Source organism: Callithrix jacchus, chromosome 10 (genome assembly GCF_049354715.1).
Source record: "Callithrix jacchus isolate 240 chromosome 10, calJac240_pri, whole genome shotgun sequence".
NCBI classification, from domain to species: domain Eukaryota; kingdom Metazoa; phylum Chordata; class Mammalia; order Primates; family Cebidae; genus Callithrix; species Callithrix jacchus.
Genome location: NC_133511.1, coordinates 90,398,518 through 90,413,833, shown reverse-complemented (window position 1 = coordinate 90,413,833; position 15,316 = coordinate 90,398,518). Strand labels below are relative to the sequence as shown.

General features: G+C 34.5%; 1 protein-coding gene across 6 annotated transcripts in view; it reads right to left on the bottom strand.

Moving 5' to 3' along the window:
* Positions 1 to 15,316, bottom strand: part of LUZP2 (leucine zipper protein 2) — a 580,317-nt gene that overhangs the window by 256,755 nt on the left and 308,246 nt on the right. The window lies entirely within an intron of this gene.

The window sequence follows — 15,316 nt, the reverse complement described above, 5'->3', positions numbered from 1 at the left end:
TTCTGAAATCTACAAATTAAATGGATATCAGTTCAGTAAAACAAACAAAAAGAAGGCTCTTAATTACCTAGAACACAACTGCTTGTAAACCTAACTGGTCCTCTGCAGTGACATGCAGTTTGAATGCTGCTACTCAGCTACTCAGTCCTTTAGTGGGGAAAAACACATCTCTGGACTTCAATGTGCTTTTGCAGTATTACAAGAAGATGATTATTTAATAGCTATCTTTTCCTATTATAAAACTATAAAAAGAAAATTATAGGTAATGTGCCAGGTATTTTTCAGCAGTGAGTAAGGTTTTCATTTATACCTTTGTATCATCATACTTCATTTGTATAGTGATCTCCTAAGCAAATCCAACCACTTCATAATGGAGCACACACACATACAAACACACACATGCATAAAGAAAAAAATGTATTTTATCCATTTTTATAGGTGAAAATAGAGAAAAAATGTTATTTAAAAACATTTTTTAAATTAGGGTTTACAAACTCCCTCATTTTCAGAAAGCTAATTCTCACACTTCTCTTCCATCATTCACTTCTTCCCTACATACCTTAAGATTTGGCTGTGCCACTCTTATGAAGCCCATTTCTCCATAAACTTAAGGTATGTTTACACTAAGGCAATGTGAGACTTGCACTTATAGGAGGTATGATGAAGGAGGAAACATGTCCCTGGAATCTGGGGTGGCAGATTTAGGTGAGATGCTGAAATGGGAATTGAATGGGATGCTGAAAGAGTGTGCAGTAAAAAGGAAACTAACTCAATGATCACTTGTTACACTTCAACAAGTTTGTTTCCTCAGGAATTTTGCAAGATAAGGTTATTTCTTCCCACTCCACATTTGAATAACTTGAGATTAATAAAATTACCCAAGTTAATATACATTTTATTATTTACTTGTTAATTTATACTTTTTGTTTTGGCAAAATGATATAAAACAGTTTTAAAATCACACCTTTAGTCAATTATAGAGCTCACATTGAAATACAGATCTCTTTTATTACATCTCAATCATTTCCACATTGCCAGGTAAGCCATGTCATACATTCTCAATATGAAAACATGACAATGACCAGATAGTAATAGCATATTAAAAATGTGTGTTTTCCAAATGAACTGACTTCATCTATCTTCCCAAAAAAACTATAAATTATTTAAATGTTTAACTCTAATTTAAGCCACAGTAACTCTAAATTGATATAAACTATCAGTTTTTATATTTTAATCGAATTGAAGAATTGTTTATATTATGGCTATCGCCATTTTATATAATGAATTACCTAATCTTGAAGCACACACATAGAATTTAAACTAAAAATATTTTTCTTAATTTTAGAGTTGACAGCTGGGATTTGTTACACGTGACTCCAGTACACAAGGAGTTAAGGGACATAGATATTTAACTACATGTTGAATAGTACAAAAGGTGGAGGACTAACTTGTACAGTAAACACAATTAAATTTTACAATTAGTGCATGGGCCAAATAGGTTTATTCCTGCAATGTGCCCTGTAAAGTAATACTACATAAGAACTTTAAATAAATCAAAGTATTAAAATTTTAACTTTGACTTTTATAGTATCTATAACATTGGGCTTTGGAGTATGAAGTTGGATTCAAAAACTGTTTCTTCCATTCTACAGACTGGCAGAGAAAGGATTAAAATTTCTCAGCCTCATTTTATCAGATAACATCTACAGGAAAGGTCGCGTAAGTATTGGAATTTGCCAACCTTCAGAATCAAGTTCACTGCAAATCCAGTCAGAAGCTTAAATAAATGAAAGAAAACGTGTTAGTGACCTTTACAGAAGCATGAGCTAAACTTTATTAGAATTTACACTGCCTAAAACCCAAAATATTATTTGAAGTTGTTGGGCTTAAGGTCATGATGCTAGAACTTATATTGTTATCATCTGCTTAATAAATTAATTATTTAAATTAATAACTAACTTGTCAATTTAAATGGAAGTGATCTTATAAGTGAAATTGCTATTTAACTCTAAAATATCGACTACTGTTTTTATTTCTATTACTCTTATTTATATTTTATTTTCATCGTGATTCCTGTTTCATAATTCCTAGCAATTTGACAATGCAGAATATAGGTCTCCTACAGAATCCCACCCCAAAATAATTAAGAAATGACTTCAATTCTATTTGATTGTGATTCTTTTCTCTTCTGATCTCAGTTCTATCACAGCTCAGAGCACAATACCCCCAAAATATGGTACTATGGTAACTGAGAAAGCCAAACAGCAAGATGGTCACCATGACCTTCCTTTACATTTTTATGGGAAGCATGGTGATAAAAAAAATTCTCTGTTATAGCTTATCTGAAAGTAAGGACTCCTCATTTTATAAGGGTCCTTTCGCTTACTTGGGAAGAATGAATGCTACACAGAAAGGCTAACATGAATCTGAATGAACAAGACTTGCTGAATATCTCCACACCCCCAATTTATTACCATAAGCTACACTGTCTTTTTTTGTCCATTCATATTTCTGCACAACTATTCATCTCTTTGAATCTGAGCACAAAAATATAGCTTTCTCTGGGTCTTTGGGTCTTCATTTCTGTAGCCTCCTGTGCTATGTATAACTTTGTCAAATAATTTGTGTATGCTTTTCTACTGTTAACCTGTCTTTTTAAAATCAGCTATGATCCTTGCAATCAGTGAGGAAAAGGTATTACTTTTTCCTTCCATCGTAATGGGCTATAATCAGAGGGTGCCATGATCTGAAGTATCTAGACCACAGATCTCCTTTTACATTTTTTTTTTTTTGGTGCATATTCTTTGAGGGATAGTAAATAAATTGCTTTGCCCTCTGATGTGATTAATGAAAATGTTAATGAAGTCTATTTTATTTTTTAATTGTTTGATGTATTTGTTGTCAACCCCTATCCTTCAACCAACTTATATGTGATTCCATAGAAGACTATAAAAGGAGATTATTTTTATCAGAGTTATCCTTCTAAGGAGAGAACTAAGACTTTCAATAGTTAAAGATTGTCTGAGGTAAATTCTTCTGTATTCCAAAATTTTGTTTCAGGAAAGAGAATAAAACCTGCTTTGTCAACAGGATTGTAAATAATTGGGAACTACCTATTTGAGTTCACGTTGCCTCTCTTTACATATATAAAGTCCAAGTTTACCTTCCCAATCTCCTTTTCCTTCACAGTAAGAGTTTTATTTTTATAAATAAATTATTATAGATATGAACTTAATGTTCCTCACTTGTAAAAATAAGCAACTGGATTTTATTAGTGAATTCCACATAGAGCACTGATTGTATACAATGCTCTAGTAATTTAAGGGTTGATGGTGAGTATAGTTTACAAAAATGTACACAATGTTGGTGATGCACTAATAAACAATTTCTGGCAATAGTGAAGACTAATCTGTAACATAGGCCAAATTCTGTGATTTAGATATTACTACAATGTTTAGTTTCAAGCTACCATCAACTTAACAACTAATTCACAAAATTTCCAAATATTTAACAATTAACATTTACCAAGTGGTAAGAGCCAACTTCACTGTATATTCCCACCCTGAATCTACACATTTAACAATGATAAAGTAAGAAAAGTCCTGGAGTACAACCTGGCTTTTTATCCCCAAGAGTTTTGACCATGAATAGTTTCTATAAACTAACATTAATATAATATAATTTTGCAGCAATATTGCTGGTCTCTACATAGCTTCCAACCCTAGTATTTCAATGCAAGTCAGGCCAACATCTGACTCCTGCATCCTTTGCTACAGACACACTTTTCTTGCTTATGTTGCAGGATAGAAATGTCATAGAATTAAAACTCCTGAAATAAGCCTTCAGCCAATATTTGAGAGAAGTCTTACAATGTCACCCAAAAGTTTCTATAGGATGATTAACTTCAATCATCCTTAACTGGCTGCCTTCCCTCTCTTGTCTTACTTCTCCATTGCTCTGCTGCCATGTGTTCCTCTTCCCAAACTACTTAGTTTTGACTTTTTTGTCTTAGGGTCTGCTTCAGGGGAAATCCAACCTAAAACAAACAGTTAAGAAAACGATGGGCTAAAAATCTCAATGACCATTTTAGGTTCTAATTTTCAAAGTTTAAAATACTTCCAGGGATTATTTCTGACATTTTCAGGTTGAAAACCTTCAGTACCATTTATCATTATGCTTACCTTATATAAGTCAACCAACAGATTTTGGCTTAACAAATTTTTAGAGCAAATCCAAGAGAATGTTGACAAAGGAAAAAACTTTAAATAAGGAAGGTACTCCTGGCCAGGCATAGTGGCTTACACCTATAATCCCAGTACTTTGGGAGACTGAGGCAGGCAGATCACTTGAGGTCAGGAGTTTGAGACCAGCCTGGCCAACACAGTGAAACCCTATGGTACAGACTGGCTGTGTCCCTACCCAAATCTCATCTTGAATTGTAAATCTCACAATTCTCCTGTGTTATGGGAGGAACCCTGTAGGAAGTAATTGAATCATGTGGTGGGTCTTTCCCATGCATTCTCATGATAGTCACTAAGTCTCAGGAGATCTGATGGCTTTAAAAATTGCAGTTTGCCTGCACACGCTCTCTCTATTTGCCTGCCGCCACCCGTGTAAGATGTGACTTGCTCCTTCTTGCCTTCTGCCATGATTGTGAGGCCTCTCCAGCCAAGTGGAACTGTAAGTTGATTAAACCTCTTTTTCTTCTCAGTATTGGGTATGTCTTCATCAACAGCATGAAAACAGACTGATACACCCCCTCTCGACTAAATATACAAAAAAAAAAAAATTAGCTGGGTGTGGTGGCACATCCCTGTAATCCCAGCTACTCAGGAGGCTGACGAAGAGAAATTTATTGAGTCCAGGAGGCAGAGGTTACAGAGAGCCAAGATTGTACCACGGCATTCCAGCCTAGGCAACAGAGCAAGATTCTGTCTCAAAAAAAAAGAAAAAAAATGTTCTTCTCATAAGATTCAGACATGCTACCCCAAAGTATGTCACCTTGGCATCTGAAGAGACAGCAAGAACAAGAAGATCTCTCTGACCTTCACCCTCACTTCTACCCCGAAGCAGGCCATAGAAGAGTTTTCTGACCTTTCTCTGAAACAGGTCATGAGACTCATTTCAGAAGTAGCCCTCCTATACCTATATTCCTATATGGTAAGTAGCCCTTCTATACCACATATTCCTATATGGAGGAAATGAACATCTTTATTTTCTAAGATACAGAGATGCTAAGATGAATCTGAACAAACAGGCCTAAGTTTACCCCAGTTTGTTACCTTTAGATCATCCTCTTTTGTCTTCCAGTCATATTTCTGCAGGACTATCCATACAAGTAAACAGACTTCTCTTTTTCTTTGGTTCTTTATTTATGAAGGCTCATGTGTCAGTAAAATGTATGTATTAAATAAATTGGTGTGTTTTTCTCTTGTTAATCTGTCTTTTATTATAGGAGTACCAGCCATGAACTTTGGGATGGGTTAGGAAAAGATTTGTTTTGCCTCTTAAAATTTTAGTAATATTTGTACCTTTGGTAGAGTAGAAACATAGGTTTTATCTGAGTGACCTAGATGGCCACTGCCTCCTCAATTTGCCAATACTTGGCCTGTCTTTTTGTCTTATGATAAGACAAATGTATTTGGTCTTTGTGCCTGATTCCTGGCATAGGGCATCTAAGATATAAAGTAGTATGAAAATTGAAATAAATTGTAGGACACTCTGTGTCCATAGAAAATTAGAGAATTGCTAGTGGAAAACCAGATATTTGGTTTCATAAATTTTAGGAGGAAAGAAACAATTATTTCTAGTTGTTTTTTTGTTTTGTTTTGTTTTGTTTTGTTTTTCCGTTAAGGCATTTGCTTGTTTGTACTTCAGTGTCTCACTGCCTTATTCTAATCTCTTGATGTTCCTGGTTTGATCAAAATCTGAGAAAAACTCACTTGCTTTAAGTTCTTCCAATTCACCTTCAATGTTAGAAAGAAATAATTTTACATAAATCTAATTATTATGCCACTTACTGATAAGTTACCATACACTGTGCTAGTTTTGTATATATTGTTTAATTTAATGCATATAAAAAGTTTGGGTTCATACCGTACTTGTCTTTCCATAACTGACTTATTTAACTTAGCATAATGTTCTTAAAGTTCATGCCTTTGTAGCATAGGTCAGAATTTCTTTTCATTTTAAGGCTGAATAATATTCCATTATATGATACACCACATTTTGTTTATCCATTCATCTGTCAGGGGACACTTGCGTTGTTTTCATGTTTTAGCTACTGTGAATAACACTACTATAAACATCGGTGTATAAATATCTTTTTGAGACTCTGCATGCAGAATATTTGGATCATTTGGAAATTCTATTTTTAGAATATTTTGCACAGCAACTGTACCACTTTGGACTATGCATGGATTCCAATTTCTCCACATCTGGGTTATCATTTGTTATTTTATGTGTTTTCTGTTGTTGCTTTTTGTTTTTGTGGTGTTTGTTGCTTCTTTAATGGGTGTGAAGTGGTATCTCATCACAGTTTTGATTTGCATTCCCCTAATGATAAGCATCTTCTCTTCTGGTACTTAGCTATTATATATCTTATTTGGGAAAATATCAATTCATGTCTTTTGCCCATTTTAAAATCAGATTTTGGTTGTTGTTGAGTTTTAGAGAGTTCTCTATATTCTGGATATTCATCTCTTATCAAACATATGATTTGCAAATATTTTCTCCAATTCTGTGGTTACTTTTTTACTCTGTTACATTACGTTATATGAGGTATGCCTTAGGCTATTTTTAATGCTATAACAAATATCACAGACTGGGTAATTTATAAATAACATAAAGTTATGTTTCACAGTTCTGGAAGCTGGGAAGTCTAAGGTAAAGGAGCCAGGAGATTCAGTACCTGCTAAAAGAAGGAAAAAGGATGAGGTCACTCCCTTCCACCTTTTATATAAGAGAATTAATCCAATTCCTGAGAGAGGAGTACTCATCACTTAATCACTGTCCAAAAAGCCCCAATTTATAAAACTATAATACTTGGTATTAATTTTCAACAAATTAAGTTTACAGAGACTCATACATTTAAGCCATAATGAGGTATATAAAATAGTCAAAATCATAGAGACAAATGGAAAACTGGTGGTTGCCAGGGGCTTGAGGGAGATGGGGAATGGGGAGTTACTGTTTAATGGGCATAGAGTTTCAGCTTTACAAGATGAATGAAATGATGAAAAGAAATGGTTGTCATGGGTTCACAACATTATGAGTATCTTTAATGTTTATGAATTGTGCAATTAAAAATGGTATGCAAGGTAAATTTTATCTTAAGTGTATTTTAGCAAATTAAAAAAAAAGTGACAGTGTTATCTGGTAAAACAGACCATAAAAACCCAACATGAATGTGTATATACAGTCACCAAAACTCATGTAGTAGAATGTTCATCATGGCAGTATCTTTCATAGTCTCAAACTGTAAGTTACCCGAATACCTATCAACAGAGAAATGGGTAAATATAGCATACACAGGATAAAATGCTATACAACAAGGGAACATGCAAACTATATCACAGCTAACCAAATGGCTGGATCACGCAAATACAAATGGTGGGTTAAACGTGCCAGATATAAAAGACTGCATGTTCTATGAGTCTAATTAAATAAAAATCAAAATAGGCAAAATGAACTTATTCTGTTAGAAGTAAAGATAGTGGTTATCTTTGGTAGGTAATGACTGGAGGAGGATTATGGAGACTTCTGATTGTGGTAATGCAGTAATGTTTGGTATATATGCTCATTACATGAGTGTACTCAGTTTCAGAAAATCATTTAACTTATGTACATATGTGTGCTATTCATATATGCATTTTATTCAAAAAAAATTTAGTTAAAAATTGGGATGGATGTTATTAAACCCATTTGCAAATGGGAAAACAGGCTCATAATTGTTTAGTAATTTTTCAAAATTCGTACAGCTATTAAGTGGTAGAGCAGGGTATGTCCCTAAAATCTAGGATACTGTCATTAGATTATACTATTCCTTATATTTAAAAAAAATAAAGTTAGGAAAGTTTGGCCTACATACCATACTAGACTATTATTGTCTAAATGATCATACTATTAGACTAGTATTGTCTAAATCCTCATAAATTTTTTAATAAATATTCAAGGTAGCATTTTCCTAATGTCCTTAGTGAAGCCACATTGAGGTGTGATAAGAATTTTCCTAGATCTCTTTTTCATTAACTGCATTCCCTTGGATCAATACTAAACATCGTTAAAAAAAATAATAATCACAATAAAGTAGTAATATGTATTTCATAATGCTATTATAGTATTCACATCTCTAAAATGGTTAACATGATTTCTTGAGAACACAATACATCACCAAAACCTGGAAATTATTATTAGTGAACATGAAACCACTGGAAAACCTGAATAAAATGTGTCTTTAATGGAGCATTTAGAAAGTTTTGAGAATGAATTGAGGGTTTGGGTTGCAGAGGCAGGCAGCTCTATTCCTAGAAAAGGGAGTTGATATTCCCTCACTGACAATGGTTTTAAAATTTACCCCTGCTGAGAATATCTGTAGAAATTCTTTTATTGGCACCTCTTTGATGTGATGGGTTATACATTGATTCAGCAGGATCTACATTCCCTTGTGGCATATGAGTCTCAGGGAAAATTGTTTTAAAAATTAAGGTCATGTTAGCAAATTTCCACTTTTGAGCCAAGCACAATTAAAAATGAAAGAAAAGCAGACTTAATGATGTAACATGAAATGGAAGAGGTTCAGGGAGGTTAATCTACTCTGTATTTTTGCTACAAATTACAATAGTTTGTTCTGGTGGCAAATGCAAGTAGAATTCACAATAGCTTATGGTCATATATTTGACACAAAAGTATATAAATAAAATAGGTTCCAATGAAACAAAAAAATGCCACTTGCAGGGCTTTAGAAAAAATTCTAGGAAAGCAAATGGAAAGGAAGAAGTTTATCTTTCTTATGATTTCTCTTTGAACCTGGCTTGTAGCAAAATTTATATGATTTCCTAATGTATTTAAACTAAAGTTCCAGGGAACAAATCCTGTTCAGTGTTGCTCAGTCTCCTATTAGACACAACAAATCAGAGATGCATGAGGAATAAGAATGAGGAAATGACCTAGAAAGCAAATCCACGTTCGCCCTCCCTGAGTCTTTTTTGAGTTAAATGATAGGCATGTGAACGCAATGTGGGAGGTTGACCTTGCATTCATTCTATCTCTGAACATGTTTATAGAGAGAATTCAGTAACCTTTGCTCAGACTGTTGTCCTGCATCTAATCTGTTTTGCAATTCTTGATAGTGACAATGTTATATACTCAGGTGGTTTTGTTGACTCTGTCAAGTTGCAAATTAGTGCTAAGCTATATCACAGACGCCACAGTCCTACACAATGTAACACAGAGTCTAGCATGGCAAGGCAAGAGAAGGGGGCAACAGAGTATTTCACAAGATTTTCCTAACTAAGTCTCACCAAGAATTCTACAAGAGGGAAAGCTTATCAGTTACTACCTTCAGAGATTCACTTGTGTGTATAGAGAGTGTAGGAGAAGAGAAATGAAACATTCTCTCTTCCCAGGATCCAACTCTAAAGAGACCTGGGTGGGGCGGTGGATAGCAAATTATGGGGAGAAAGACAAAGGACAGAGAGAGCTGCTGAAATGCTCTAAAATGTAATTAAAGGGATCAAATTTACACTTTGTCTTGCTTTATTTCCAATGATGTTTAGTATTCTTTAGTTCTTTAGCTAAAAGACTTAAACACTTGCGTTAAAATTATCATTTATTATCATTTATTGCAGCAATCAATCAGCAAGATATGCTCAATGCCTGAACTTAAGGGAACATTAATTGTGATTAATTATTTCTGATAGAAAAAAATACTACTACTAAAGTATTACTTTTGCATTCTAATAGTAATTTCCACCGTCAGGAACCAAAATAATTTCCCCATATTTAATTTAGTATCTACAACATTACTAGGAGATAGCTGTTATTATTTATCAACTTTTTTAGATCAGGAAACTGAGGCTCAAGATGCTAGGTGAGTTTGTTATAGCTATGAAGTTGGTGTTTAGCAGACCTAATACTTGAACTCACTTTTGCCACACCTAGAACCAGGAGCTAGAACCTCTGCAGGAAACAATGTGAAGCCAGATGTCCTGGTTTGAATTTAATAACTGTAGAAGTTATACCAGTTTCTTCCTCCTATGTGTTTCTCAATTTTCCTCTATATTAAGGTAATACTTTCTTACCCATGGGAATCCTTTGATAACAGAATAAGCAGATGACTATTTATCAGCATATAATGATTGATGTGCTACAACATCAAAAGTTTTATTTTGCATTATTTATTTTCAGATGATGACAATGATGGTGGAGGAACAGAAAGAGAAAATGACAGTGAAACACAGTGCTTCTAGTATAAAACAGCTTTCTCTACAGTGACTGAAGCTTCCACTACCATGCTAAGACTGAGCTTGTAAATTTTGTGTGCCTCAAAAACTCCTTTTCTCTTAGAAGCAATGTTGAACACATAGTAAGGAAACTCACCCAGCCAAAATAAATCTAATAATTCTATGAACTCCTTGCATTGGTGGCACTGCTTTGGTCACTACTGCCCACTGCTCACAGCATTGTTTCTACAGGAAATCCATATGGAGTCCATTCCAAAAGCCAGACCTGCAGCTGCTCCTTTCCCTTATATCAAATCTCCCACAATTCTCAGGGAATCTCTTCTCCCCTCTTAATGGCAAGCAGCAGGAAGGGGGAAGTTGAGTGTGAAGATAGACAGTCCTAGTCTCCTACAGCCTATATGCCCATTCTGCACAGATAATTCTGTGCTTTCCATCTGATGTCTCTAGACTAAATGTCCCTTGCACACTCTGATATTTGGTATTGCATACCTGATAGATGGGAACATAAGGGACTCCTCCCCTTGTGGCAAAAATATATTGCTAGTTTTTAAAATTAAACTAACATCAAAGGATTGCACTGGCTCATGCCTGTAATCCCAAAGATTTGGGAGGCTGAGGTGGAAGGATGGCCTGAGGCCAGGAATTAGAGACCACGCTGAACAACATAGTGTGCCTACATCTCTAAAAGCAATAAAAGCATTAGGTTAGTGTGGTGCTGGGGGCCTGTAGTCCCAACTACTTGGGAGTGAGGTAGAAGAATCAAGGCTGCAGTGAGCTATGATCTTGCCACTGAACTCCAACCTGGCAAAAGAGTGAGACTCCATCTTCCAACAGATAAATACATAAATAAAAACAATAACATGAAATGTAAGATGCCTCTACCTTCAAAGAAAGTACTTAATTCTATTTCAAATTTTGAATAAATAAATGAATAAGCAAACAAACAAAAAATAGTATCTGTGGATTTCACAGAGCATCAGAGCCAGAGAAGGGCTTCTTTTCAACAACACAGAACAAAAGATAATTGAAACCAAACTCAATTATTACATATCTGAAAAAACTGTCCTGTTCTCAGGTCTTTTGACTTTGCATTTTTCTTAATATCATTTCAGACACAGTCTCTAATTATTTTTTCTCACAAATAATGAAGGCTTTTAAATGTCTCAAAAATAGTAAATGAGAAACTCTTGCAACTTGGTAAAGTATACTCAACTTTTGTCCATTACCCTCATGAGCATCTTGCCAGCAGATTTATAAAATAACTTGGTCAATAAATAGAACTCGTAAACTATGTCAGCTGTTTCATAGATTTTCTGGCAAGAATCCTGAAAGCTGTTATCTTAGCAATAGGAAATTGAGATGCTAGTGACAAAATGTTTTTCCCCTAAGGTATGATGTATGAATAGATTGGGAGCATCTTTATTGTAGACTGGCAGGTTTATCACCGGGAGGCAGGTTCTCTGTGGTTTGAATCTGGCTTTGATATTCATTTGCTCTTCACTTTGCGCATGATTCTTAAAGTCCTTGAGTTACAGTTTCTTCACATGTAAAATGGGAAGAAAAATTATGTCCCTTGCAAAATTGTTTCTAGGATAAGATGAGATCATTGACATAAAAGAAAATTCATAGTGTTTGCCAAACATTAGGTATTTAAGAAAAGGTTATTGCCATCATCATCTTCCTGACGTCACATCACTTGTGGTTTTCAGAATTTCTGCCACTATTGGATAAACAAATCTAATTATAAATCCTGAGTCAAATCACTCTAATTGCAGGATATTATGTTTTTGACTATTCAGAATGCTTCATTGTTACATATTGCAATGTGATAGTGACAAGGGCTAACAGTTATTAGTTCTTACTATCTTATATGTTTTATACATGTTAATTTATTTAATTCTCACCACAACCCTAGATATTGAGTACTCTTACTTTCTCCCTGTTTTTCACACAGGATTGAGGCTGGCAGTATTTGAATTACTTGCACAAGGTCACACAGCTAGGGAATGATAAGCCAAAATTTGAACATAGATGTTCTGACTTGAAAGCCTGAACTCCTGTCCACCACGCTTTGTTGTCTCCAAACCTAGCCCTCTTTCCTTCATATAAGGATGGTTCACTGCACAAAATAAAATAGAAATTTGCAGAGAGTTTGCACTATTCTTGAGGAAAATTTATTTTATCTATGTTTCTATATAATCAATTGAACTAAGCTTTGCCAGATATGTACTTCAAAACAAACAAAAAAACTCGTGTGCTATCTAAATCATGTCAAGTGTGAAGCAATACTTCACTCAAAAACCTATATATAATCTGCAATTTTATTTTTTGAAGATGTTCAGTCCAATTAGACCACATAAAATTGAATCTGACCAGAGTTCACCAGTAGTCTTATCACAGTCAGCCCTGGTTTAAACCTTCTGAACCTTTTATCTCACTTTAATTTTTTCTTGTTGGCTCTTTTTTTCTCTATCCTTTCCTTTGGCATGTGTGCGTACACACACACACACACAGAATATACAAAAATTTACAGAAAATACAAAACTATAGTTGTAATTTATATGACTTTTTTATGAGCAACACATATAAATTGAAAAAGGTGATTAAAAGTTGTTTGTGGTTAATAATAAAATAATGTGATGCCTCTTGCCAACAAAACAAGAACAACTATAATTGGAAGAGTGGCAGAGAACAGTAGAACATGCTAAACATAGGAAACGCTAATCGTATTATTCAAAAAGACTAACCAGCGTGATTTCAGTAGAATATAACTTGCTCCACATATGTCATTTGCTTAAGGTCTTGAAAGCCCCAGAGCAATTTTATCTCTAAAGAAAATGTATCTCTGTGTGTTCAGCAGGTTATTCACCAAACTGTGCTTCAGATAAATTCTGTCTGGGTCCAAAATTCAAATTTGCACTCAAAAAACAAAGTTGTTTATTTATGCTACATTTGAGAATACTCAAGTTTACGCAGCATCAAAAGGTAAGACTGTGTCAGTGGAAGGAAATGGAAGACCTGAGAAGTTCTTGGATCAGTAGGGAGTTTGGTTCATTAGCACTTACAGTCACTAAATCAAGATCACAGTCACTACACACTGGAGCTCTCTATAAAGAACCAGGATTAGGCAGGCACATGCACACCTCAGTTGGGTGAATCACAGTTCTTGGAGAGAAGAGATTGATAGCAAGTCATATCATGTTACTGTAGACTAGGTTTCTGTGTTCTCCCTTAGCTCTCTAATCTCAAGACTAAACCTAAATTTCATAAGCACACTGTAAAAACAGCGGAGAGGAACTGTGGGACACTGACATGCTGACAAAGCAATAAAGTAGAACCTTGTAAACAGCTCAGGTTTCAGAGTTACAAATGGTTTACTTGTGAGATTTGTACTAATTACCATAAACTGTCAGGGCTTTGGTTCTTAATCAGTGAAATGAGCCCAGCATCTTAATTTTTGCATGGATATTAGGAGAATCATAAGTAATAAAACTCATAGAAATGCTCTGTAAAATGCATTCCCTTCACGGTTGTTCATTATTATTTCTATTAGCCTTTTCTTCACATTTCCTATACTGTTTCAATGCTGTAGGAATCAGATATAGTCAGTAAATAATTAGTGAACTTTCCAAATATAAAGATAAATATTGCAATGTTGACCATTTGCCAATTTTTTGCTGAATGGAGTAAAATGTAAACAAAAAGAAAAAAAAGTGTTTCTGAAGATCTAAAATCATTATTATATAAGAATAATGACAAATTGTACAAAATAAATAAAAAGGTCATTCATCATAATGTTTTAATCAATAATTCAAGCATATTGTCTATGTGATTACTCTATTAGTGGTTAAGAAACAAAGAGAAAATGTGGCACAAATACACCATGGAATATTATGCAGCAATCAGAAATGATGAGTTCGTGTCGTTTATAGGGACATGGATGAATCTGGAGAACATCATTCTCAGCAAACTGACACAAGAACAGAAAATGAAACACCGCATATTCTCACTCATAGGCGGGTGATGAAAAATGAGAACACATGGACACAGAGAGGGGAGTACTAAACACTGGGGTCTATAGGGGGGAAAGGGGAGGGCCAGTGGGAGGGGGAGGTGGGGAGGGATTGCCAGGGGAGAAATACCAAATGTGGGTGAAGGGGAGAAAGCAAACAAAACACACTGCCCTGTGTGTACCTAAGCAACTGTATTGCATGCTCTGCACATGTACCCCAAAACCTAAAATGCAATAAAAAAAAAAAAGAAACAAAGAGAAATAATTATGAACCATCTCATCAGTAAAGTAGAAACACTTTGGAGAGAGAAATGGGATAAGAGGTTAAGAAACTGTATTTGAATTCTACCTTGCAAGTGAGTTTTAACAGTATTTAACTTCCATCTGCCGTTTATCTTCAACACAAATAAATAACCAAATGAAGATGTTATCCATGGCCAAATGATCTCAAATTCACTTAAACACAAAAATCCTGTAATTCTTGAAATGAACTACTTTGTTAACAAGATTATTTTGAATGTCATATTTATTCTTCTATTTGATTGATGATATGATATCTTATTTCTTTAATTTGTAAGTACATTTTTAATACCACACTTTATTTCAGTCTTGAAAGAATCTTATGAGAAAACAAATTAGAAAATATTATTTGTATGTTATGTAAAAGAAAGGCAAAATTGACACAATCAGCAAAAGGACACCTTTCATTTGTCCAACTGTGGCACATGAAACCATTTGAATCCATAACCAATTTATATAGCCATAGCTTCTGTCTCATTCTAAAGTGTAAGATATCAAAATATATAAAAATATTTGGATTACATGTTTTAGTAAGCTAAAT